Below are 16,128 nucleotides of genomic sequence, written 5' to 3' on the forward strand. Positions count from 1 at the left end.
CATATACAGGAGAGGGAGAGATAGTTAGACAAAGAAAGAAAACACTATTTACATGTGAGGGTTTTTACAGAGGAAGCAGATCTTGCCTTATTAAAATAAGTGTTTTAAGGGTTTTGTGTGTGTGTGTGTGTGTGTGTGTGTGTGTGTGTGTGTGTACCATGTGACCATGTGTATGCAGGTGCTACGGTATACCAGAAGAGAGCATCAGGTCTCATGGAGGTGGAGTTACAGGTAGTTGTAAGCCACTCCACACGGGTGCTGAGAACATAACTAGAATCCTCTGGAAGAGTAACATGCATTCGTATCCACCGAACCATCTTTCTAGCCCTATGAGTACTTTTGCTGATAAACGAGAATGGAGGGAGAGATGGGTTGGAGCTGACTTATATGCCCCCTAAGTATTCTTGACAACGAAGAAGTTTATAAATCATTACACACACAGTAGAAATCCATCAAGCATCTTTGACAATGCTTTTTTATGTTAGAACATCATATGATTACAGCTGGAGCTGGAGCTCAATTGACAGAGTGCTTTCCTAGCATGCATGAAGCCCTGGGTTCAAGCCCCAGCACCTTATCAACAAAGTTTGGTGGCTTACATCCGTAACCACAGCACTCAGGGGGCACAGACAGGAAGATCAGAAAGTTCAGGACATCCTTTGCTACATAGCAAGTTTGAGGCCAGCCTAGTTTACATGAGAGCCTGTTTCAAAAAATTAAAACCAAAATAATTATTAAATATATAAACAAGTTGAACAATATAAGAAACTTGATTTATATGGCATATAAAGAACTATATATGCAATTGGAGGTATACCTCTCAAGCACACTTGGAATATTTACCCCAAGAACTAATCATGTACTAGGCTATAAGTCTCAGTAAATTAAAAAATGTATTTTCATACAAACCACAATCTTTGACTTCAAGAAAGTTAAATAAGAAGTTAATTTTAAAAGATAACTCTAATCTCAATACTGTCTGAAAATTTACCAGACACTTCTAATTAACTCATAGGTAAAAGAAGAACTCATAATGGACTAAATTCATCTTTAATATCTTAGCAAATAAATCTGCCTTTTGCCTCACCACCATGACTGTTTGCATACTATGGGATAGAATATTCTCTAGGAATTCAAAAGGGAATGTGTGGAATAAAAGGTAATGCTTTCCTGTGCAATTAATTAAATGAGATCATTTTAGGGCAAATGATAACATCACATTTTGAAAACCAGAATTAAGAAAATCAATAGAGGCACAGGCACAGTTGAAGTCAGAAAGCCAGACAAACACGAAGTTATAAAAAAGCTATGGCCATTCAGACACTCTCAATTTATGGACACTAGAACTTAATAATAGTGAAGTCTGAGTCTTAGAAAATTTGCTATGCCACTTCACTTCCATTCAGTCATCAATGTATAATCAAAAGGGCCAAGTCGTGGCTAAGATCACTTGTCAAACCTGGAGCTCTGGTGGACAATTTGTTCATTCTGTGTGGTCATGTAGTGTCAAATTTCATTGAAATAGCATTTTGGTAGGGCCTGGACCCAGAACAAGGTATTCTAGAATAGGTAGCTTCTTTAGTTAGCGATTACATGCATTTATTGCTAAAGGTGAGGATAATATTCCATGCAAATACCAAAGCAAGGGGAGAAACTGTCAATTTATCCACCAGAACAGAAAGTTGACTTATGTCTCAATTAATAATAGTTCTAGCAGAAAAAATAGAAAATATATAGGCAAATTAAACAATAAGTTGGATTTAGTGAACATATTTAGAATTCTACATAATCTGAACCCTGGTCCTACAGATTAAGAAACAATAGTGTATAACCATTAATGCTAATTCCAACAAAGCTAGGTTTTAAGAAGAGAAGGGAGTAGCTATCTTTTCTTTTTTCTTTACTCCTCTCTCATATATTACATCCTGACCATTATTTCCCCTTCCTCCACTCCTCCCAGTGTCCCCTACCTCCCTTCTCCCCCATCCACTCCTCCTCCGTTTCCCTTCAGAAAAGAGAAGGCCTCCCAGGGATATCAACCAAACACAGCATAACAAGTTATAATAAGACTATGTTCATATCAGCATTGTTTGTAATAGCCAGAACATGGAAACAACCTAGATGCCCTTCAACTGAAGAATAGATAAATAAAATGTGGTACATATACACAATGGAATACTACTCAACAGAGAAAAACAATGACATCATGAGGTTTGCAGGCAAATGGATGGATCTAGAAAAAATCATCCTGAGTGAGGTAACCCAGACTCAGAAAGACAAACATGGTATGTACTCACTCATAGGAGGATACTAAATGTAGAACAAGGATGACTGGACTGCTACTCGCAACACCAGAGAGGCTACCTGGAAAACAGGACCCCAAGAAAGACACAGGGATCACCCAATGACGGAGAAATGGATGAGATCTACATGAACAGCCTGGACGTGAGTGGGGGTAATAAAGGGCGAGGGTCAAGGGAAAGAGAGCTTGGGGGAGTGGGAGATCCCAGCTGGATCAAGAACAGAGAGGGAGAACAAGGAATGTTCATGGTAAATGAAGACCACATGAGAATAGGAAGAAGCAAAGTGCTAGAGAGGCCCACAGAAATCCACAAAGATGCCCCCACAATAGACTGCTGGCAATGGTCGAGAGACAGCCCGAACTGACCTACTCTGGTGATAGGATGGCCAAACACCCTAATTGCCGTGCTAGAAACCCCATCCAATGACTGAGGGATCTGGATGCAGAGATCCATGGCTAGGCCCCAGGTAGAGCTCCGGGAGTCCAATTAGTGAGAATGAGGAGGGTTTATATGAGCGAGAATTGCTGAGACCAAGGTTGGATAAAGCACAGGGACAAATAGCCAAACGAATGGAAACACATGAACTATGAACCAATGGCTGAGGGGCCCCCAAATGGATCAGGCCCTCTGAATAGGTGAGACAGTTGATTGGCTTGATCTGTTTGCATCCAGGCAGTGGGACTGGGTCCTGTGCTCATTGCATGAGTTGGCTGTTTGAAACCTGGGGCTTATGCAGGATCGTTTGGCTCAGCCTGGGAGGAGGGGACTAGACCTGCCTGGACTGAGTCTACCAGGTTGATCTCAGTCTGTGGGGAAGGCTCTGCCCTGGAGGAGGTGGGAATGGAGGTGGGCTGGGGGGAAAGGGAGGGGTGCGGGAGGGGAGAGAACAAGGGAATCCGTGGCTGATATGTAGAACTGAATTGTATTGTAAAATAAAATAAAAGACTAGGCACAAACCCTCATATGAAGGAGCTGTCTTTAAGTATCTTAAATTCTAAAGATAGCTTTTAAAAGGAAAAAAGAAAGCATGAATAACGAAGATAGTGGCATCAGACAGTGTTGGATGGAAACTCTGGCTCTACTTATTAGCTAGATAGCCTTTGGAAATACCCAAGAAAGCCATGCAGATATATGCACTCCTTAATAGCACTTAGATTAAAAATCACGATTGGTGTTCAAACAATGAAAAGTGATACAAATTAGGAACACTTTTTTGCAGGAGAAAGAAAATACAATAGATTTTATTCTGTGTCACATTTGTTGAACACACTAATACCCTCCCCCTCTCTCAAACATGGAGGCTATTTATAAATGTGAATATGGTAATATTTGCATTCAAACTAGAAACTTCTGCCACATATGACTCCCTTAAAAGAAATTCTTGAATATGGATTCACACAGCCAGAAGCTTAGAACAGTACCTGACATACAGTCTGATTTCAGTGAATCAATGATTTCAGTGAGTATCTTCACTCAGAGATCTATTTCTTTGTATGTGTTCAGATTTAGATCCACAAAAACTGACAAGTGGTAATGGAGGTGAGAGAGGAAAAAACAGTTGTTTTCCTGATGCAGTGTGGGCGCTGGTCTTAAACACTTGGACTGTGGAGCCAGACTGAATTTGAATCTCAACTCTATAACTCACTATGTGACTTTGTGTAAATTGCTAAACCTCACCAGTGTCTTCTTTATTTGTAAAAATGTGTTTATACATTTGTAACTGAATTCACACACCTGAGCTTGTTTTGTAAAGGTTAAATGAGCTTTAAAACACGTAGCGTGCTTAAAGTCCTGTGAACACACAGATGCTGTGCAGTAGCTTTTTAAAAAGCCTCACTCCTTACAGGGAACTGCTGTACCACTGAGCCACCCTAGCACATGTCACCACTTTATATATGTTCATTCATAATTTCAGACTCTACTGCATCTTGGAAAAATGGTCATTTTATTTTAAATACTATGGGTTGATCATGAGTTAAACTCTAGCTAGACAGTATGTGATGTTTTCAGCCTTTTTTAAATAAGAAATTACACTGATAGCCTTACATACAACAAAAGGATTTCTGAAAACCTGACTCATGCTCAAGGGCTAAAAGGTTGAAGTGATATTAAATATTTTTCTAAACTTACAAATGCTAATTACATTATGCTTTTACATGTCAACTCTAATGGATTAACAGTCATTTAATTATCCCACCAAAGGATAATGAACAATTTTGGTAAAAATTATCTTACTCTGCAAAAAGGATGGAACTAGATTTGTTCAAAGGATGTTAGTTTATCCATGAAGCCCTACATTAAACTACTCTTGCTAAGTCAATGTTTGTATGGTATACACAGACACTGTTTTTGTAACTCTCATTTTATTTATTCTTTGTGTCTTTCACATCATACATCTCCATCCCATTAATCTACCCATCCCTTCTTATCTGCCCTCTGCCCTTGCAACTCCTCCCCCACAAATCAAATAAAAAAAATATAAGAGAAAATAAAAAAGAGGAAAAAGAAAATTCTCATCATGAAATCTGTAGTGTGACACAGTGAGTCACACAGTATATATACCCCGTAGTCCATATATCTTTACTTTCCAGTGTTCATTGCAAAGAGTCACTGGTCTGGTCTGAGGACTCTGGCTTCTGCTACACTATCGATGCTGGGCCCTTACTGGGACTCCTCTTGGGTATCCTCTTGTTGCCCTGTGTTGTGGAGATCCTGTAGCTTTGCATCTGCAGGACCTGCCCCTTCATAGGCTCCAGCAGATCACAGATGGGGTGGATTTTGGGGTGGGCCAACTCATAATTGCAGGTTGGTCAGCCCACCAGCTCTCCCTGATCCTCACCACCAGGGCAAGTTCTCCAGCATTTACCCGGCTAATTCACCGTATGCAGCAAGGAGCAAGGGTGGACCAGCTCTCCTGTTTTCACGCCCTCAGGGCCAGCTCACTCACACCTATACCACCAGGGCCAGCTCTACTGCAGATACTGGTTTGTTATGAGAGATTTACATTACTGGATGCCAGATTTTATATGCATTTGAATGTAGTTATTTAGAGGTGATTTGGTTATGTCAAACAAGTAATGTGATGGTACCTACATGTTTGGAAGATGACAACTGAACTGACCTAACAAAGTTGGGCATAATCATTGAGAGTTACCAAAGGTCACATCTACTGACATTCAAGATGAAGTAACAAAGAAGGTGTATCTTCTCTGCCTGAAAGAACAATACATTGGCAAAATACATGCCACAATGGTGTTTCCTGTACTGTGAACATGAAGCAATGCGAGGCTGTGATCTCTATGAGATGACGAATATGTGGGGTGAGACTTTTCATATTTCTAGCTTACTGTCTTGAGAGAGTTTTCCAGCCAAAGTATAGAGGGTGAAATGAGGGAAAGCCTGCTAAGCTTCCCAGATTGAGAAAACCTTAGGTGACCAGAGTTCTCGGGACAGAGTATGTGGTAGAACATCATAAAGAGAACCCTTCAAGTGCCTACACAAGGCCTCCTTCAAGCATCTAGCAAAGGACCAACCAATCCAAGGCATCCCTGTGATGAAACTACTCTAGGTCAGGGAGAGGTCTACCTGAAATGATTCAAAAGCACTGTGCCTATCATTCAGGTAAGACCAGAAACAGTGTCTATTTCCACAGCCAGACTGTAAAACCTCATGATTCATAGACCACTGGCTCCAGAACTAAGTCTTATTACCTTAGTAGTGGGCAACAATTAAGCCTACATTATGAATTGCTCTGATTCTGCCTACCAAATCTAACCAGAAAAACCTGAAAGGATCAATCTATTTTCAAGTGATATAAGTGCTTCCAAACAGCTTCAGTGAATCTCAAAACAGAGCTCAAGAATGTTTATGATATAAAAATATACAACACCTAACTAACAAAGTAAAATTCATCCATATCCAGTACCTATTAAAAGTTAACAGGCCTTGACAAAAATCAGGAAAATTCAATGCATAATATGGAACAAGATCAACTGAAAATGTTCAACAAATTCCAATACTGGACCTAACAAAGACATTAAGAATGGTTACTATGGCTGCATTTCATGTGTTTGAAAACTCAAGTAGGGATATGGAAGCTGTAAATTAAAAGACTGCAGTCAAACTTAGAAATACAAAATTACATACACAACACGACATTAACAACAGATTAAACATTGTAGTTGAAAGATAATAAGCATGAAGACATGATAATATAGAAAATGATGCATAGTAAGAAAAAAATTATGAAAGAAAAGAAATGCAATGAGTTGCAGGAGAACTCCAAACTGGTATACTCCAAAGAGAGTAATGAATGGAAGTGGGAACACCAAAAAATCAGAAAATAATGAACTAAATGTGAAAAATACTGTGAAGTTCACAGATACAAGAAGCTCAATGAACTTCAAGAATAATATACAAACAAAGTCATGGCATGTAGCATACCACAGTCAAAGCACTTAAAACAAGAAATAATAAGAAAAGTTAGAGTCGGGGACAAAGATACATTGCACACTGATACACAGAGATAATGATGAAAGCACATTAATTATTGAAAATAACCATGAAAACAGTGGAACAACATCTCTAAGATACTAAAAGGAAAAATACAATCTATTTAAAAATCTACATCACAAGAAATATTATTCAGCCGGGCAGTGGTGGTGCACGCCTTAATTCCCAGCACTTGGGAGGCAGAGGCTGGCGGATCTCTGTGAGTTCGAGGCCAGCCTGGGCTAGAGTGAGTTCCAGGACAGGCTCCAAAGCTACACAGAGAAACCCTGTCTCGAAAAACCAAAAAAAATATATTATTCAAACACAGGTGAGTGGCTAGAAGAATGGCTCAGTTGTTAAGACAGCTTACTGTTCTTACAGAGGACTGAATTTTAATTCCTACCACCCATGTTGGTGGATCACACCTGTATGGAGTGCCAGCTCCAGGGGATCCAATGCCTTCAGCATCTTCAAGCACCCTCACTCATGAGCACACACCCTACTTAAACCCACACATAATTAAAAATAAAATCAATCGTTTAAAATGGGGGTGAAATGCAAAGCTTTTTCAAGCATGAAAAAGTTGAAAGACCGAGGGGTTGGAGACTGTTCAGTGGTTAAGAGCACCAGCTGCTGACCTTCTAGAATGCTAGGTTAGATTCTCAGCACCCGTATGTCCACTCATACTATCCGCAATTACAGACTCTCTTCTGGCCTCCATGGCACTGCACACACATGGTACACAGATATACGTGTGGGCAAAACACCATACACATGAAAAATCAAAATTATTTTTTTAAAAATGTCAGTAAGCAAAATTTACAACAGAGTAGAAAGAAAATTTTGTATGCCACTCAATTTTGTGCTGCTATGACAGAATACCACAGACTGGATAATTTTATAAAGAAAGATATATTTGGCTCATGGCTCTGGAGCTGGGAACTTTAACATCAAGGTATAATATCTAATCTTTTTTTAATTTAGTGGCTTAAAATATTATTTCATTTTATAAATTATTTTATTTATTGATTTTATTTTGTGGTGATAAGGGACCACACATACTGAGCCATACCCTAACCCTTGTGGATACAATTTAATGAAGGAATTTTAAGTTTCTAATTATTCAAGATGATGAGCTTCATTATATTTTCACACATGTATATATTGGCTAGTTTTCTGCCAATTTGACAGAAGTAACTTCAATTGAGAAAATGCCCCCAATAGAATGGCCTGTGGGTAAGCCTGTGCATTTTCTTGACTTATGATTGATGTGAGAGGACCTAACTCACTGTGGATAGTGTCACCCCTGGGCTGGTGGTCCTGGGTTCTATATAAAGCAGACTGAGCAAGCCATGAGGAACAAGCCAGTAAGCAGCACTCCTTCCTGGCCTCTGCATCAGTTCATGCCTCCAGGTTCCTGCCTTGAGTTCCTGCCCTGACTTTGCTTCATGGTGGACAATACACTATAAGATAAAATAAACCTTTTCCTCCTTACCTTGCTTTGGGTCATGGTGTTTATCACAGCAATAGAAAGAAAACTAGAACAGTGTAGATAATGAATTTTGCTTATATTCACTGCACACTGCCCTCTTCTACCCCCTCCCCACATACACACTGATAACCTTCCTTATATACTCCCCTTATATACTTATATGTTTTTAAATACAGATTCTGAATATTGAAAATGCAGCTTTGTCATTTTGAATCTGACTCATGTCACTTCACACATCTTAGAAGGTCCTTTTTGTTCCATCATCCATGGCAGAAGGTTTAGAATGGCAACAAAGTACATGCACACATAGAAAGGAGGGTGGGTATGGAAAGAGAGATCTCAACTACTGTTATATCAAACCCACTTCCACAATAATGTTCTAAGTCCATTCCTAAGGGTGGAGAGCAGAAGATTCCAAAACATGGGGGAAGGATAGTTCTTCAGGCTTTGAAAACCCAGCACCCGTGTGGGTTTACTTATTTAATAGTCTAAAGGTAAGAGAGTTGATTTTAGAGTGTGGGAAAGTGAGAGAAAAAATCCAGAGGATGTAGTCAATCTCTATAACCTAAAACAAACAAACCAACAAAACCATGCCACATAGAAAAGAAAGCTTTCACTGAACACTTGCGAGGCTGAAAGAATAATCACAACTTAGAATAACCTAGGCTACATAGCAAGACTGTGTCTCAAAAAAAAAAAGGCAAGAAAAGAGGGGGAAAGAGAGAAGGAAAGGAGAGAATGAAGAGAAAAGGAGGAGAGGGATGGAAAGGGGAAAGAGAAACGGGGTAATACAGAAAGGAGGCAGGGAGAAAACAAGCAAGCTAGCTTCTAGGGATTCGTTCAGGATCATTCCAGAAATCCTGTCTGGATCCTGCTACACACAAAGGAACTAGCTACAATACAGTGTCCACATTGGAATACTGTGTTGGTTGTTGTATCAACTGCTCCTTTCCATTTTAGGGTGATGTCTCTCCTAGAAGTGTTCAATAAATATGCTCATGGAAATAAATATGTCTTAACTATCTAGTCTAGACTACTAAATCTAGCATAGATTCAAATGGGAAGGCTGGTAGATTTGGCATCTCAAAGGTTTAAAGTTCTTTTTGGTGAACTCCATTAACCATCACTGGGGCAATAGCAATATCTGAAGGAGATCAACCAAAAGCACTATCACAATTAATATCTATGACTATTCAACTCCCTTCTGCCTCCTGTAGTTGTAAGTATAAATTTATCTAGCCCCACAGATTTTTCCATGAGACTTCCCTCTACTGTCCTAGTAGTCACCTCTGAATATTTTTATGGTTTCTGCTTCTTTCCCAGGCTTGGAGTTCTGAATTCTGCACTGTATACAAAATGTTCACTGATTGGGTGAACCAACTATGTTCTAAGCACCATTCAAGCTAACTAAGGATAAAGGAATAAGCATAGCTCATGCCCACAAAGATCACACAGTCAGAGAAGCAGACACTTGAAAAAAAGTAAGCAAAGAAATGAATATATGCATAGTGGGTACATAATGCTGTTCTTAGAGGCCATGTATTTTTAAATGAAATCCCAGGGCCAAATGCAGGAGAATTTCCCATGAATTGCCGTCCAAGCCCCCCCCCCCAGGTACTCGCAAATGTTGTCCTTGCTCTTGGTTGCTGAGCAGAATCAGATAAGACACTGATACTGAAGAAACTACGCACTTGAATAAGTAAGCTGGAACTAAATTGGAAGCTTCCTCTCCAGTAGCTAGCATTAATGGCATTAATGGTGCTAGGAGGTGCTAAGTAGGCTTCTGGGTGGGAAAAATCATCAATGGTCTTACCCAGTTGGGAATTCTGTGTGAGTCAATAATGACTTGCCAGGTAAGTGCAACAGTGGCAGGGCTATTTAGAGCACAACCAACCACTTTCTAGGTAGAGTTGAGGCCTGCTCCATGGTAAGAAATACATGCCTGTTACTGTAAACCTGATCAAAAGCCTGTAACTAGAGAGGCCCCAGGCTTTAGTGAAAAATGTAATATTGACATTTTGTTAAATGTACGTGTAACTAAACTGTCTCCTAAATATTTATGTTTATACCCATAGATTAGTGCTACTCTCACCCCAGATCAGAGAAGTTTCTTTTTGCAGTTGGTGATGGTTAATGCAGAGACCCATATGTTTCCAAAGTGCTGAGAAGTGAGTGTTGAGTGCTCAACCCTAAATGGGACAACTCTGCCACTGCCTCTGAGGCCTGGAAGAAGGGGTAGAGAGGTTGAAAGAGCCAGAGGATTGGGAAGAGTTTTATGAAAACTTACCTTCTGGATATGATAGAATCATTGCCATCATTTACACACAGCATCTGTGGCTACTGCCACAAGATGTGTACCAAAAAAATAATAATAAATGAAAGTAAGAGGGGAACTAGTGTGGAAAAAGAAGGAGGTCAGCAGGAGTGTGAGAGGGACAACAGACCGTAATGGGGTAAATATCACAATACACTGTATACATATATAAAATTATCAACAATTTAAAAATTAATAAAGTCTCTAAAGTCTAAAAATTGACTGCATACAGTCATGCACGCACACATATGGTAGCATGAGAACATTAAGTTGGAGCCTCTAACTCAGCTGGGGAGAAAAGGGGACGAGGCAGAGAATTAGCAGCAGGAGCACATGAACTAAATGTAAGTTTAATGGGTAGCAGCTGGTTTACCAGTAGAACGAGGGCTTTCCATCAAGAGGAAAAAGCATGGAGGCATAAAACCACAAGCTAGAACAAGCACTAGAGTGATAATGACTGACAAATTATAAAGGGAGGGTGGTAAAGGGGCAGAAGGTCTGGGGAGCTTGGCACGTTATGCACAGAGGCTTGGCTAGTTAGCTTTTGACAATGCGACACGCTGAAGTGTTTCAGGTAAGGCAAGGACATTTTAGAGCACTCAAACGGTTGTGAAGACTATTGATTTGAGAAGAGTGTGACATAAATCCTGGGAGAACATGACAAGAAACAAGTTCACAGCCCAGAAGTAGTAGAGAGGGAAAGGAGAAAACGACGAAGGTAACATGGAGGTAAAATCTGCAGGACCTGCGAATGTTCTCTAACACAGAAATAGCCTCTCCTATGAGGACTTGGAGTTCTGATGGACTAGATTTCTAATTAAGAACAATAGAACATAGAACTCTGCTTAAAAGCACTGGATCTGAAACCAGGCTGCCTATGCTCAATCTGTATCTTCATGACATTTTATCTCGATGAACTTTGCAAAAGTTATTTGACCTCTGAGTCTCAGTTTTCCCACTTGAAAGAATGGCAATAAGAAGTCCTTCCAGGGGCTGCAAGGATTCAAATATGCATCATGAGTAAAAGGCATAGCATAGTGTCTGGCCTGGAATAAGAACCCAATATTGTTAGCTGCTTAGTTTCAATTATTATTAACCATATGCTTTGGAAAATATATGAGCATATGGCTGTTTTGACAACTTTCTATGAAATTTGAGAAATCTAATCAGTAATCTTGCCCAGATGGAAAGTTGCCCGTACCTCTCTGCATGGATGTAGACTGGTAAGCATAAATATTAAGCAAATGTTAGTAATTAGATATGATCAGTTTAAAAGATATTTATTTATACACTGTTCCAGACAGGATTTAAAGTGACTTATAAAGATGCATAAAACATAGAAAAATATCATAAATTTTTAAATTAGGATCAAAAAAAGAAAAACAGGAATGGAGACAAAGTAAAAGATTCAAAGCCATGGTCCTAAAGCAAAGAGCAAGTGAGGCTTCACAGTAAGTACCTGGACTCAGCTGCGTCCCACCTCCCACCAGCTCATCCATGGAGCACAACCTCCCCTCACACATGCAGCAGGCCTTGACCTCTCTGGGCCTGCTGTCAACAGTTTTATAGTGGCAAAGTTGTCTTCTGTCTTTCCTTAATGGTGAGAAATTCACAACTAGCTCACAGTTCTACATGAAGGTTTAGGATCTCAAATATCTTTTCTCTAAATGGGTTCTATAAAAGGGGTTTGCATGTGCTGTGATGGGGTGCAGTTTTAGCGCATTTTAAGATATGTACCAACTAGGATGATGACCATGTCGAAGGTGACAGCAGCTAACACTTCTTTATTTTATTTTATTTTATTTTATTTTATATTAAGAAAAAAATTTTATTCATTTTACATAACAAAGATCCCCCTCTTCCCTCCTCCCGCCCCCCAGTCTCCCCCTCCCAACCCACCCCCATTCCCTCCTACAAAAAGATAAGGCCTCCCATGGGGAGGTACATTTCTATATTTGCTCTGTACCAGGCACTTTTCTGAACATTTTCTGCACATGGCGTTATTTAGTTCTTAGAATCATGCCATGAGGCAGGTTCTAAAATATTGTGTACATTTTACAAGGGAGGAAAGTGAGACACAGACTGAGCAAATAACTTGCCCAAGGTTATATACCTGGAAGAGACAGTCTGGTTCCAGAGTCCAAGGTCTTGGCCATTACATTGTACCATCTCTTTATAGTCTAGAAATAGTGTTCTGCACAGTGATACTAGGAAAGGGGGACATTTTATGCCTGGGAACTTGAGGTAGGTTTTTAAAGTCATTACCTACTAATGGATCAGTGTTCAAGAGGCCCTCAGCCTGGCTTATTTTCTCATTCCACTGACTTCTCTACAGACAGGAAAATACCCAGTCTCCCCACATCTCTTCTAATGGACAGCGGTAGCACAATGTGGGGAGCAAACGTAACCAAGATGACATTTCCTCCAGTACCTCTTATGATCCTATGTGGGGACAATTTTCACCAGCTGCTATCTACATAGTTAACTTTCAAAAGCGTCAAATACTGCTCACAAGTGGTTTGAGGAAAATTCCACGTCAGATGCTACATACAAGTCTACAGTAAGTCCTAAAAGGAAGCTATGTATCCCACTCTACACACTGCTCTTTCAGAGCTGCATACATGAACTGTGGATGTGGCCTTATTTTCATGATCTCACATTCAAAAAAACCATGCTTTTCAGGGCTTAAATCTACCACAAATCCTAGATGCAATTCTCCATACAGGTGGTTCACAGAAATATTAAATTTCATAAAAATGAGGTTGTGGGTCAAAAATGAGACCATGGGTCCAAATGTCCCACCTGGCAACAGAAGCAATAGCTATTAAGAAAAACCTATTTAATTCTCTAACTTTCAAAATCTACACTAGAAAATTTTCCTCTCCTGTGAGCCCTGGTTCTTGGATTTTTGAGACAGGATTTTCTTACATAGCCCAGACAGGCTTTAAACTTGTCTCAAAAATCCAAGAACCAGGGGTGTATTTCAGTGGAACAGCATTGACTAGCCATTCACAAAGCCCCGAATTTGTTTTTTTTCCAACTCGCCCCATCCCTATACCCCCAAATAAAGGAATATTATAAAATTAATTCATTTACACTCGTCGTTAAGTGTGTTCAGGCTGTAATTTTTCCATAAAGCTTATCACCTTGTAACTTCATTATCATTCCCTACTCAATAAGCTTTGATAAGGCTGAACCCCCACAGGGAAGACCCTGTTCTTTTGCCAGGGTCACAGATGGTGGAGATTTCTAAACTGAACTCTAACTGGCATCTGTTTCTTGCAGGCCACGTCACCTAAAAAGCACCCACGCCATCCTCTTAAATGAGAAATCATGATGGCCCATGACTAATCCAGTCCATGTTCACACCTAGCTGTGATTTCATGCATTTGGCTTCTTTTTAATTTTAGGGATGCTGTGATCTAGCTATGGCCATAGAAACCTTAAACACAACCAAATAACCTGCATTTTAACTTTAACTGAGCTGCATATGTGGCAGATCATTTTAAAGTGTAAATTTCTTTCAAGTAAAATGTTAATAAATACATACGTGAGTATTTGCACACAAAATGTAGGGAAATTACAAAATAAAAAATAAATGTAATATATTAACTTACTGCAAGTCTTTCTTGCCTCCTAAACTGTTTAACCATAATTACTTGACACATTACTTCAAATCCCTAGTGCAAGATTAGTACATGCATTATCAGTATCTGGTATACTGCAGAAGCAATGCTTTAACAGTTAAAAAACAAAGAATAAAGAGTTACAACCACCAAAATGTCCAAAGTAGAGTTGTACATTTATTTTCAAAACTGACAAGATACATGAAAGTACCTTTAAAAGTTCTAAAGGGGGCCTGGCGGTGGTGGCGCACGCCTTTAATCCCAGCACTCGGGAGGCAGAGCCAGGCGGATCTCTGTGAGTTCGAGGCCAGCCTGGACTACCAAGTGAGTTCCAGGAAAGGCGCAAAGCTACACAGAGAAACCCTGTCTCGAAAAAACAAAAAAACAAACAAACAAACAAACAAAAAAAGTTCTAAAGGGGAAGAGATATGAATTCTCACAATGAAGTAAGTCTAATTTAAGAAAAGTAAAGCACTCAAAATATCTAGATGTACTTTCTTTGCCACACACATGTAAATATTTGCTCTTGTATTATTATTAGTCCTAAGTAGAATTACACATAGAGGAATCTGCTTAGCAATGAAGTTATCCTCTTATTTTGTAAATGTCCAATTTTTAACTATATATAAACTCCTTTACTGGATTGTAAGCTGTATGAGAGAACGGACTTTGAAGATTATGGGGAGGGAAGAAAATGGAACTTTATTTTGTTCCTCTCTGTACCTTCAGTGTCTAGAGTGCTGCTTGACCCACAATATGCACTCAATCAATATTTGTTGAATGAATGAGCTGGCAACAAAAATACCACTTATCATTCAACCACACCCAAGAGTTTATGGCCCAGAACTTCTCCACCTTTGATATCATTGACTCAATACTCCTCTCTGAATTTAACACCTTATCCTTCTATCTTGTTCACTCGGCCATCTCTCCAAAGCCATGCCTACTCCCAGCCTCACTGCACAGTCTTCCACAAACCCTCTTTCATCCAGTCAGCTCCTTCCTGTCTTCACCTCCTTTCCTAGACAGTTTGGATTCTATTATTCCCACTGCCCTCTTGTCTGTGTCTTCATTGACCACTAATTTCATTATAGATATCTGATTTTTAAAAAGCCTAACCCATCTGAGCTCACTTGAGCACTTTTATGCCTTCACGAGAGCTCCTGGGATCCAATGAAGAAAAGAATCACCCTGGTAGATTATTATCCACATGAATTCTTCATCACCAAGCTCACCTTAACACTGCTTGGCACCACAAATATGCTTCTCTGGACCTGGCTTGCTCTCCTCTTCTCCACAATACCTATTGCTCGAGTGACTCTAATGTTCAACCAAACCTTGTCTACCTCAACTCTTGCTCCAAGAGGCTGATCTTACATCTTCTCTCATCATAGAGAAATATAAATGCCAACAGACAACTTCTTGCTGCTAAATCTAGAAAATTGTGCTCATGTATGCCCACTTATGGTGAACCTCCACCTAATTCCAGACCCCCTCCCATGAGGCATAAGGACTTTGCTGTATCAATTATACCATCCTTCTTCTCATCAGCCTTCAGAGATACTAACTGAAAAGTGAATTCCCTATCGCTCAGCCCCTCTCCTGATGTTACCATTTCTCTGCTCGTCAGGGCCAAATTTCTCTAAAGAATTATACATATTCAATACCTTCAATTCCTCATCTCTCCAATTATTACTCAACTCATCAGTCTAGCTTTCCACATCATAGCACCCCAAAATTTCTTCTATGATGGAAAGATCCAGGAACTCCCCAAATTCAATGGACAATTCTTAGTCCTTCTCTTCCTAGAATTCTTTTGGTCCTTAGCAACACTGACTATTTTTAATATAACAGCACTGACCATTTTAATAGCGCTATTACATTTGGAAAAACTATTAAGCT

General features: G+C 39.6%; 1 pseudogene; it reads left to right on the plus strand.

Annotated features, from left to right (window-relative positions):
* Positions 1-11,150: 11,150 nt before the first annotated feature.
* The window catches only part of LOC131900090 (pyruvate kinase PKM-like), a 61,029-nt pseudogene continuing 56,051 nt past the window's right edge, over positions 11,151-16,128 (plus strand).

Source organism: Peromyscus eremicus, chromosome X (genome assembly GCF_949786415.1).
Source record: "Peromyscus eremicus chromosome X, PerEre_H2_v1, whole genome shotgun sequence".
Classification (NCBI taxonomy): domain Eukaryota; kingdom Metazoa; phylum Chordata; class Mammalia; order Rodentia; family Cricetidae; genus Peromyscus; species Peromyscus eremicus.